Here is a 10362-nt window from a genome sequence, read left to right as displayed (position 1 = left end):
TTTACCTTGATGTCTGAAGCTGGAAGAAAATAATTTGATTGTCTAAAAAGCTAAAAAAATAAAAACATACAGGATATAGCAAATCTGTTAAGTTCTCATGCAGGACATGGTGTGTCCTGCATGAGAACTTTAAAAGAATATCTTTAAATATTTAATATCTTTAAAAGAAGATATTACTAAATAACATTTTGCTTACCTGGAATATTTAGTTGTTTAAAGCTGTAGTATGTAACATTTTAAAAAAATATTATTTTACAAATTTGTTGAAACTGTCACTATATTGGTATGAGAGATAAAAGAAAAATCACTCTCCCAGCGCCAAGTGGAAACAACCAATCAGAGCCAGGAGGCGGGCTTTAGTGCTGTCAATCATCCTCATTTCATCACAAGCTCACATGCTCGGCTCTTGTGAATGCTAAGGCTAGTTAGCATGGCCTCCACTGATGGCTAATAAATGGTTTTTCTGGAACTACGTCGACTGGGGTGAAGACTGACATGCAGCTGAAGAGAGAAACCTTTTTCCAGTCAAGAGCTTCAGTCTAGAGCCTCTCATCCCAACAGCTTCACACTTGTCCCCAATACACTGAAGAGCATGACTTAAGGATGCCAGCCTAATAGCATCATCTGCTAGAAGCAGCAATGAGACCCTGAAGAACTCAAACCAGCGACTCCGTGACTACACATCCAGATTCTGTCCATGAGGATCTAGACAAACCGGATCAGACAGAACCGGATCAGACCGGACTGGACCAGGGACAGCCACAGTGGAGTGCAACCTTCACTGGAAATGACCTTGACCTTTTGTCAAGAATGCAAACTCAGAAAGACCAGATAAGTTTGGAAGAATCCCTAGGACCCCAAGGAGCCGTTTCTCTTCTGGAGAACAGGAGCAATATGCAGACAAGAAAAAAGGGAAAAAATGAAAACAATGCAACAGTACATAATTAATCATCACCTGAACCTTCATCAGTCACCTTTAAAATCCGCTGTGAAACCGTGACGTTTTGTTCTGGTGTTTTGGTTTTGGTTTGCTTTTTATAAACATGAGAAATGTGGGTTTGTCATGTTTGTAAAATATGGCAAATTAATAAAAAATTCCTCATGTTTTATTAATTTAACGTATTAAAAAATTGACTTTGTAAACCCCATTGGAACGTAGTACATTATTCATATGTTATGTCGTACACATTGTTCTCCCATTTACAGAATTTACTCAGTGAGTTTTGTGAAAAGAAGAACTGACTGGGAACAGAAAGGATCAGAAAGAGGTTATTATTCTTTTGAGACAATAATCATCTTTCATTTGTCACAGGCCCTGCCACTGACCTGATTTATCAGATCCCCTAACGCAGTGGCTAAAGGGTCTGGACAATCCACCTGCCTGCCATCCCTAAAACACACACTTCATTCAGGTGACACTCAGTCTGCTGGCAGACTACCTCTGTTCACATTTGCTCTCTGCACACCAGTTTTTATGTAACTGATCTATATCACAGATTCCGAAGAATTTTTATTGTCAAGTCAATTTATATTTTTTATAGTGAGGGCTTCTCATCAGAGCCGATGCGGGCTAATAAACTTGCAGTTCTCTTTAATGGAGTCGGCTGGCTCCACTTAACGTCCTGCCCTCTGCCTCACTCAGTCTGCAGACGATCCAACTCACCATTTTGGACGCTTTGTGTTTTATCAGCACTGACAGCATCACCAGCTCTGTGATGTCTTTACCTCTGTATGAAGCATAAATAAAAGTAAATGAACTTCTCAGAAACTTCTCAGAAAGTTTTACCTCTTGTTTCAAATCTACTTGCAATAAAACATTTCCATCCTAATTATAATTATAATTATAATCTGTAAGCTGCTATTTCCAGCTGATTGTCTGTATGTTAGTTACACCAACACACCAGGTCGAACTGCACTTTCCTCCACAGTCCAAGGAAAAAGTTCTCGGCTGGTGATTTCTAGTCTATTCAAAGGGCTTCACCCTAGAGCCACATTCACACACTGATGCACAGATCAGTAGATGACTCATGGTTAGATGCCTTGCCCAGGGGAACATCAGCATGTTCCACCCTTCCAACTGCAAGGCGACTCCATCCACTGAGCCACAGTCGCTGTGTCGAGTCTTTAAAATACGAATGTTTTTATGATCCTGCCTGAGCTTTCATTTCCTAATGTAGATATTCTGAAATTGTTCAAAATAATATACGTCTACTTACTTTTAAATATAGGTAAGGATTAATGTGTGAACTGGAATTAGCTGTAGGAAACCATGAATGTGAAATAGCTCCGGATAGCGTTCTCAGCTTCATCAATCTTTTTCTCTTTCAACATTATGACAGAAAAACTGTAGAATCCATTTTTCCCATACGCCATGTTTTTCCTCAGGTCAGCTTCTGATTGGTTGATCGAGCCCTTGTGATGGCTTCTTTCTGGTTGCTCATGTAGCAACCAGAAAGAAGCCTTGGCCAGAAGAGTAATTATAGTCATCCCTCTGTGACTTTGTAGTCTTTTTTTTTATTGAAAATAATTCTAGAGACTTAACAACCTAAATAAGGATCAGCATCAGCAGCTTTCCAGTCTTCCTGACCTTTCAGGTGTAGCAGTAGCTGTGCGAAAACTTCCCCATCAGTCAAAGTGGAAGACGAGTCATGAGAGCTGTACATGTATGGTAATCCAACAGTCCAGTTTCTGGACATCGTGGCGGTTCTGATGTGAGAAGTTGACAAACACAAAGCTGGTTGCAACACTTTGGATCCCTCCAAGTCCTTAAAAAGCCATTTGCAATCAGTGCAAATCATTATTTTTCTTGTTTTAAGGCAGATATGTGCAAATATCAAAATCCCATGTCAGAGAACGTAGCCACCATCTTTTTGAAAAGTTGCATGTTTTTCTTTGTCTTAAAACTTTTGGTTGTTCTTTAAAAATTACAACAAACTTCATGTAGCAGATATTTATCAGGAATTATAAGATGTCTTTTTTCAAAAAGTCAGGCAAGAATTGTGGCTCTAAGCCCTTTTTGAATGAGCAGTACAGAGGGCAAAATGACTCTGTGGACAGTAAAGGCTGCAGTCCGCTAACCCAGCCGAACACTAATCTGAGATGGAGCCAACAAGCACATGGTTAAAATCTATTTGAGGGTGTAGCTTTTTGAAAAATGTTTATCCTTCCATCTGAGATGGCAAATCTTTGACAGCAGCTCGGTTTCCCATTCCATGTGTCGACTCTGAGCGCTGCAGACGCTCGGCTCCCTCCCTCTGTTGGAAAACTGCGGTCCGCTCACATCATTAGCTCATATTTTGGCTCAACTGACCCCAACATCACAGACCACTGCGACAATTGCATTAGCAGACCACCAGCTCTGCCACAATGCAAGGAATCCAGACATTACCCAATGTCCAGAGAGAGTTGGAGGGGAAGTGTGGCTGGTCGACAGGTCTGTGGTTTACATTCACAGGAGAGACAGACGCAAATCACACTGCTAACATTAATATTTACTCGACAGGGGAGTAAGATGAGAGTAAATACATGTAAGTCTGCACATGTGTGTAAAGAAAGCTATGTTTGCAACTGGATTGACTTTCTTTATAAGGTGTCTTGAGATATTTGTAGTGAATATATATATAAGCTGGATTTATTAATGAGAAAAGTGTAAATATTTTTCAATATCAAAATATAAAAAACCTCTTTTTAATAATCAATACTTAAATTCCATCCCCTTGTTATGTTTTAAGATAGGCTAGTCTCAGTTTCTGTCAGAAACAAACTTCAAGTCACCTTATTTCCTTAGCGTCAATTTACAACAGATGTCTCTAAAAGCATTTTATCCTGGTTATCAAACAGTGCATTAAGCTGAGTTCATTATTCAGATTAGTTCAAAATGTTTCACCTTACAACTTCTTGGTTGAATAAAAATAATATCGATTCTAGAGAAAATCTCCCTGAGGTGTGAATACTTTTGGAACGTGTTAACGTAACGTCAACAAGGATGGCAGGACCAAAGACCAGCAGAGCCCGGGAAGCCTTTACACTGCCTCACCTTCTCTTCTTCCCATAATGCATCTTGGTGTCAAGTGCACCCCTCACAGCTCCTTCAGAGAATGTAACAAAAAAAAAATCATGTCTTTTTTACAGCACAATCAAGTAGCTAAAAAATTGAAGTTAATCAGTTGTTTTAAAAACTCTGTATATCTCAGACATGACATAAACGACACCTTGAAATTGGGTTTCCATCTCTTTAAGAAGCATTTTCAAATGAAGATATTCTAACAGTCATAGAAGCAGCTCTAACTGTAAAGTCTGTGAGGATTTACATCTAAGCCAGGATATAAATGTGAGAGCTAATGCAAGTAGTTACATACTGGTGCCTGTGTTAAGCTGCTTCCTCTAACCTCCTGATGAAATAAATACATTGTGAGAAAGAACGACTGATCCGGTCTGAAGGGTGACTTCTGAAGCCATTTTGATGGTTTCAGTGCAGCATTCTGAGCTTCCTTATAATGCATGCAATACGTGTGTAAAAAGAAGAGCAGAGGAGCTCTACAGTTTCTATGATCTTGACCCTGTCACAGTTGATTTATCATCATAAGGTTCTGAACGTTTGTGCAACTTTGAAACTTTGTGATGCCGAATGTGAGTAATTGGAATTCAGGCTGTTTCAAAGTCTGAGGAATAAAACAGTCACCGCATTTTAACTTAGAAACAAACAGAATCAATAGAAAAAAAATTTCTTTCTCACTTATGCATTTTGAAGACAAGGGAATGAAGCTTCAGATTGATCTTCTAAGGTTGTAACATTGTAAATCACGCACAACTATAAATCTCTGGGGTCTTGTATTGGAATGAGAATGGTGGTGCAGAAGATAGACTGCAATGCGCTGCAGAAATCCTCCTTATTCCAAACTGATTTGTTTTTTGTTTTCACAGTATGCCTGCAAGGTTTACAGAAGACCAGGAAGGGAAGAAGAAAAACATTTTTCTTGAAGACCCGCTTTCTAAGTTTAAAAGCCAAATTTTCAGTTTCTTTTTACTTTAAGTCATGTAGTAAGTAAAAAAAAATGTCAAGATGAGCCAGGCATAAAGTGTAAACAGGAAAAGAATAAGACAAGTATGCCAAACGAAGAAATAAGATCTTTTGATTTCCAGCTCTTCTCTTACTCATCAATATACAATCATTTTAACCTCCAGATCAGCCTTAAAGTACTCCTGCATTAAATGACGCTCAAACCTCACATTCTGATTATTGAAAGTACACATTATTAAAATCAATAGTAGAACTTTTAGTCTTTGAGACATCCATCCTATACAACATATTTTCCAATAAGCTCCTGTTCATACACTTTTAGAAGCTGGTTTTGTACTTCAAGCTCCTCATTTAATTCATTCTATGGATCTGCCCCACACATTGATACACAAAAATTATTATTGGTTATAGTACATTGTTTGCTTTTTCATTTCCTTCTCCTCTTAAATTATGACCCCACCACCTCTCTCATAAAATGTTTTTTGAATATTGTGTGGAAGTTGACAGTTCCTCACATGTATTGTGCAGTTTTGAATTTTACAAGGTCCCTTAACAACTTGCAGCCTCATGTTTGTTGCTAAGGGATTCTTATTCTAATGCAACGGACAAGACAGTTCATTATGTGGGATGTCAACCCCACAAGTCTACAGTCGATCAGCTCCAACTCCACCAGTATCCAACAGGATCAGGACATTTTCTACCTGAAGGCTCATCCTGCTAGCTGTCCTCTCAGTCCTTCAGAAGCCTTGGACACACTCCATCGCTGTAGCTGTTAGCAGGGAGGTGGCGACGCAGCAGGGCAGGAGAGGGGGTGACCTCAGACCGCTGATCACTGTAACTGTGACCCAAGACCACTGGTCTGCCCTCATCTGTCCTAGCTTTGATGTTCTTGAAGTATAAAATATATCTAAGGAGCCACAACTCGACAAACTCCCACTTCCACCTCATAAATGATTTTTGCTGGTAGTAGTTACAACTATTGTTTTCTTTGTTTCTTTGCTTAAAATGTTAATACCGTCAGAGTCTCTCCATGGTTAAGTGGCATAATAGAAGTAAAGGTTTAATTGGGTGCACAACAAACCCCACAGCTTTTACTTTTAATCCATGTGTTTCATCTCAGACCATTAAAAAAAGATGTTTGCTTTAATCCAATAACAATGTAATTACAATCTAGGGTTTTTGCTAAGCACTGTTAAGTTTACATTCAACACAGAACTCACTTTAATAGACGTGTTTGCTTCTGTAGCAGCCTTAACAACATGAACACAATGTTCAACTTCACCTTGGCGTTCCTGGCCTTACCACACAGTAAAAACTTCTAATGCCGCCAATGATGAATGTGTGCCAAGATTGGAGTGAAGAAAATTAAATTAATAGCTATCAGGTACAAAAATATAGTTCAAAGCAACAGCCGTATCTTCAGAACACTATGTGCTGTTCTTTGCACATCAATGAGCTGTAATTATCCTGGACTGACTGACAGTACACACATTTAAACTGATAGCAGGTCAGAATTAAGGTTTCTACTTCTAATTAGACTACGGTAAATCTTTCCATTTTGTATTTCTCCTGTTTGCTACGATAATGACAAATTGTTTTTTGGGGGGATTGCTTTATTGCTGTCTTCAACAGTAGAAATTGACATACTTTAAGCCTTTTAAAGATAATGTCTTAGCTTTCTAAGCCTCTGGTCATTCCCCGACACACTCTGTGACGCCACAAAACCAAAAGAACAGGTTTCAGCCAAGGTATCAAGAAGAGTCTCACCAGATTGGTTTGGTTACATTCCAGATGCCTGAAGCTGACTTGTTCACCTTCAAGCATCCATGTTGGCTACAGCACTGCTGGACCCAGCTCAGCAGTGCCATGACCAAAGAGTGGAGAGGTCCAGTGGGAGGTTTCTCCAGTCAGTATATGTCATGTCAACCTGCTGGTTCTGGTCCACTGGGTTCTCTGAAGTCCAGAGTCAATGCAGCTGTGTAGTGGGACAGTTAAAGTACTTCATGGTTCCTGACAAGTTCCTGACAGAGATGCTGATTTCATTTTCCTGTAGCTTTCCTTACTTTCATTTTAGCCTTCTCTGTACCATCCTTGCTCTTTCCATCCATCTTTTAAAAACTGCTGCTGACCGAGTGCAGTGACACATTACATCTTTCAGCGCCTTCAAAAACAAAACCAACAACAAAAAAAAACAAAGTTGTTTTAACATAAAATCAGCTTCACCACGCATACATCAATCACAGATAGTCAGATGAAACCAATTTCAGGTTAGAATGGTCTGCCATACAACAGTAGCAGCTGATGGGATCAACCCACCAGTGCCGTAACTGCACACCAGCCTGGAAAAAAGGCCCAATCATTAGAAAGGCCCAAAGGGAAATGTTTCAGTTCTACCGGTTAGTCAATCCCAGCCTGGTTGACTGCAATCTCTCATACTGAGCATGCATGTAGCCAGAGTAGAAAGAAAACTCCCCTTTACCAGGAAGAAATCCCAAGCAGAACCAGAACATGGTTCTGTATGAGTGGCCATCTGCCATGACCAACAGGGGCTCTCAGAAAACAGAGCACAGACACTGAACATAGACGACCATCAACATCTCTATAGGCTGTTGTCAAAAGAAAGATGAGAAACAGCAGAGCCAACAAGGGAGATGGAGGATTTGAATTCTCTGACATACATTTGATGCTCATTTGACTGAAAATGAAGTGACAACCTGGGAGCTTTTAATAATTCCATTCTCCCTTCTGCTACTTCCTCTGGGTTTGACACTACATTAACCAGGAGGATTTCCAGTCAACCCATAGCTGATCTTTTGAAGTCTGAATCGGAGTCATTAAAGTTGTCAGTTGGAATGGATCCTCAGATTTAAATGAAGCGTACGGTATTTGGGGTTAGAAACAGGCCAATTTTACTTTTGGCACATGTTCCTATGAATGAATCAATGTGCACAAACCTTGAAATACTCCACTGCACTAAATCAGATCGAGTTTAGTCATTGGTTTTTCAGAGGTGGTACTGCTTAAATGCAGACATAAGCAGCTAAAGAACAAAGGAAAGAGGGGAAAATGTCTGTTCAGTTCATTTACACTGCGACATACACATTTGAGACAGGGGACGTCTGCTACAGGGGACTCCCTCCAGAAACTCCAACCAGATGTCTCGGTCCTCTGGCAGCTTTTGAAGTCTCCCTGTGTGTATATGTGTGTTCAGCGTTCTAATCCAGACACACGTGAATGCAATTTTCTCAGACCAAAGCAGTCGGACTGTAAGTGTGGGACTAGACGATGGGCGGAGGCCGAGATTCAGACGCTGAGAATACTTTGGAAGTCTGTCATTTTACTGTGCAATCAATAAATCATCAGTGTAAAAGGGGTAATCTTCGAACTTGATGTTCACCAGGATCTTTGCGGGGATATCTGTGTGCTATAATTTAGGAGATCCAAGCTTTCTTGACCTGTGCTGCATGCTTTTCTCATTCCCTCGCAAGTGCAGCTGTCGTGTCAACTACTTTTGATTTCTTTTATTGTTTTTTTTTGTTTTTTTCATATTTCCGACCACATAAGATCAGGGATTATCTCCGTTTTTTAATGGTCCCAGTATTCTAATAAACTGAGCATAAATGTAGCTGTTCCTTGAAGCCCTCAGAGGTTGGTTAGTGAACATTAATAAACAATCAGCATCATGAAGAAGGAACCCAGCAGGCAGGTCAGTGAGAATATTGGGGAGAAGCTGAAAACAGAGTTCAGGAATAAAACCATTTACTGAATGATGTTGGGGATAAAATCCATCCATCCATCTGGTGCCTATCTCCAACAGTTCTTTTTACTTCATACTCAGTCAAAGTCCCATCTTTGGGTGAACTAATTCTCTACACTAGCTTCTAACAAACCAAATTTTCTCCTTTTGGAAAATAACTAAGAGAGAACAAAAGAGTGGTTCTCAGAGACTACCACTATAGCATGCTATTCTCTCTTTCCATTTACTGATGTTTTTAGACCCTTCACCACATTCAGTTAACTTAAACATTTACATTGGGTTTTTCACTATGAAACACACATGCTGTGTATAGCATGCATGTCTGGAAACCACAATCCATCTGTAGCTAATTTCAAAGGAAGTGAGAGGAGGGAGCTTTTTGCAGCCATTGTATCTGATGGAAGAGCATGGCACTGGACCATCACACCATCCAGCACCATGTTTATCCCTCATTCTCAACCAGGAGCCTCCTACTTCCTCCATGCTCTCCTCTGTATGCCCACACACCCCAACACTCCCATTGTAACCAGTGTCTAATTCTCAGAAGGTCAGGAGGTAGATGAGTAATGAGAGGAAGGCACCAAGGTTAAGTTAATCTCTACCAACTGCTTTAGTTTTATACAACAGTTTGTAAGTCCTCCAACAGCAAATGTATTTTGATTTCTTTATTTCTGGCACCACCTAGTGGCAGTAGAGTACAACTGACCTAACAGTTACTTCATAAACACATACCCCTAAAATGTGGTGTTTCAGGTGAGTCAAGAAGTTGGAGGTACATAAAGTGTTTCACCGAAGCGAAGCACATTAATATAAGGGTGAGTAGAAAAAGCTTTAGGGGAGCAGAGATAGTAAAAGATTTAAAAGGACTGTAAAATATTTTCAAGGTTTGGGATTGCAGTTGGAGTCCGAGTTTCACAAACCACCGCATATGGTCAGATCCAGGACATGGGCAATAACAGTCATATGCTCAGTGGTCAGCTCTTACCTGGCCTCTTCATCAGAGATTCAAAGTCTTATTTTTAAATTAAAATTGTTTGTTTTTTATTTATTTATTTCATTTTAAAATCAAGTCTGAATGAAGAATACAGAGACAGACAGAATAAACACTGACAGAGGTTTAGTGTGAATGTTCCACAGTTACTGATGGTTTCAGCAGTCAAGTAATCAATCAATCAATCAAATTTTATTTGTATAGCACATTTCAGCAGCAAGGCATTTCAAAGTGCTTTACATCAAATCAAACACAGAAACACAATGCAACATAGAATCAACAATCAAAACAACATTAAGTCAGGTTCCATCAATAAATTTGTAATTGATTACGTTTCAAATACAACTCTAAACAAGTGGGTTTTTAGTCAAGATTTAAAAGAAGTCAGTGTTTCAGCTGTTTTACAATTTTCTGGAAGTTTGTTCCAAATTTGTGGTGCATAGATGCTGAATGCTGCTTCTCATTTGGTTCCGGTTGTGGGGATGCAGAGCAGACCAGAACCGGAAGACCTGAGAGGTCTGGACGGTTGATACAACAGCAGCAGATCTTTAATGTATTGTGGTGCTAAACCATTCAGTGATTTATAAACTAACA

This window comes from Gambusia affinis, linkage group LG23 (assembly GCF_019740435.1).
Source record: "Gambusia affinis linkage group LG23, SWU_Gaff_1.0, whole genome shotgun sequence".
NCBI classification, from domain to species: Eukaryota; Metazoa; Chordata; class Actinopteri; order Cyprinodontiformes; family Poeciliidae; genus Gambusia; species Gambusia affinis.
This window is presented reverse-complemented; position numbering follows the sequence as displayed.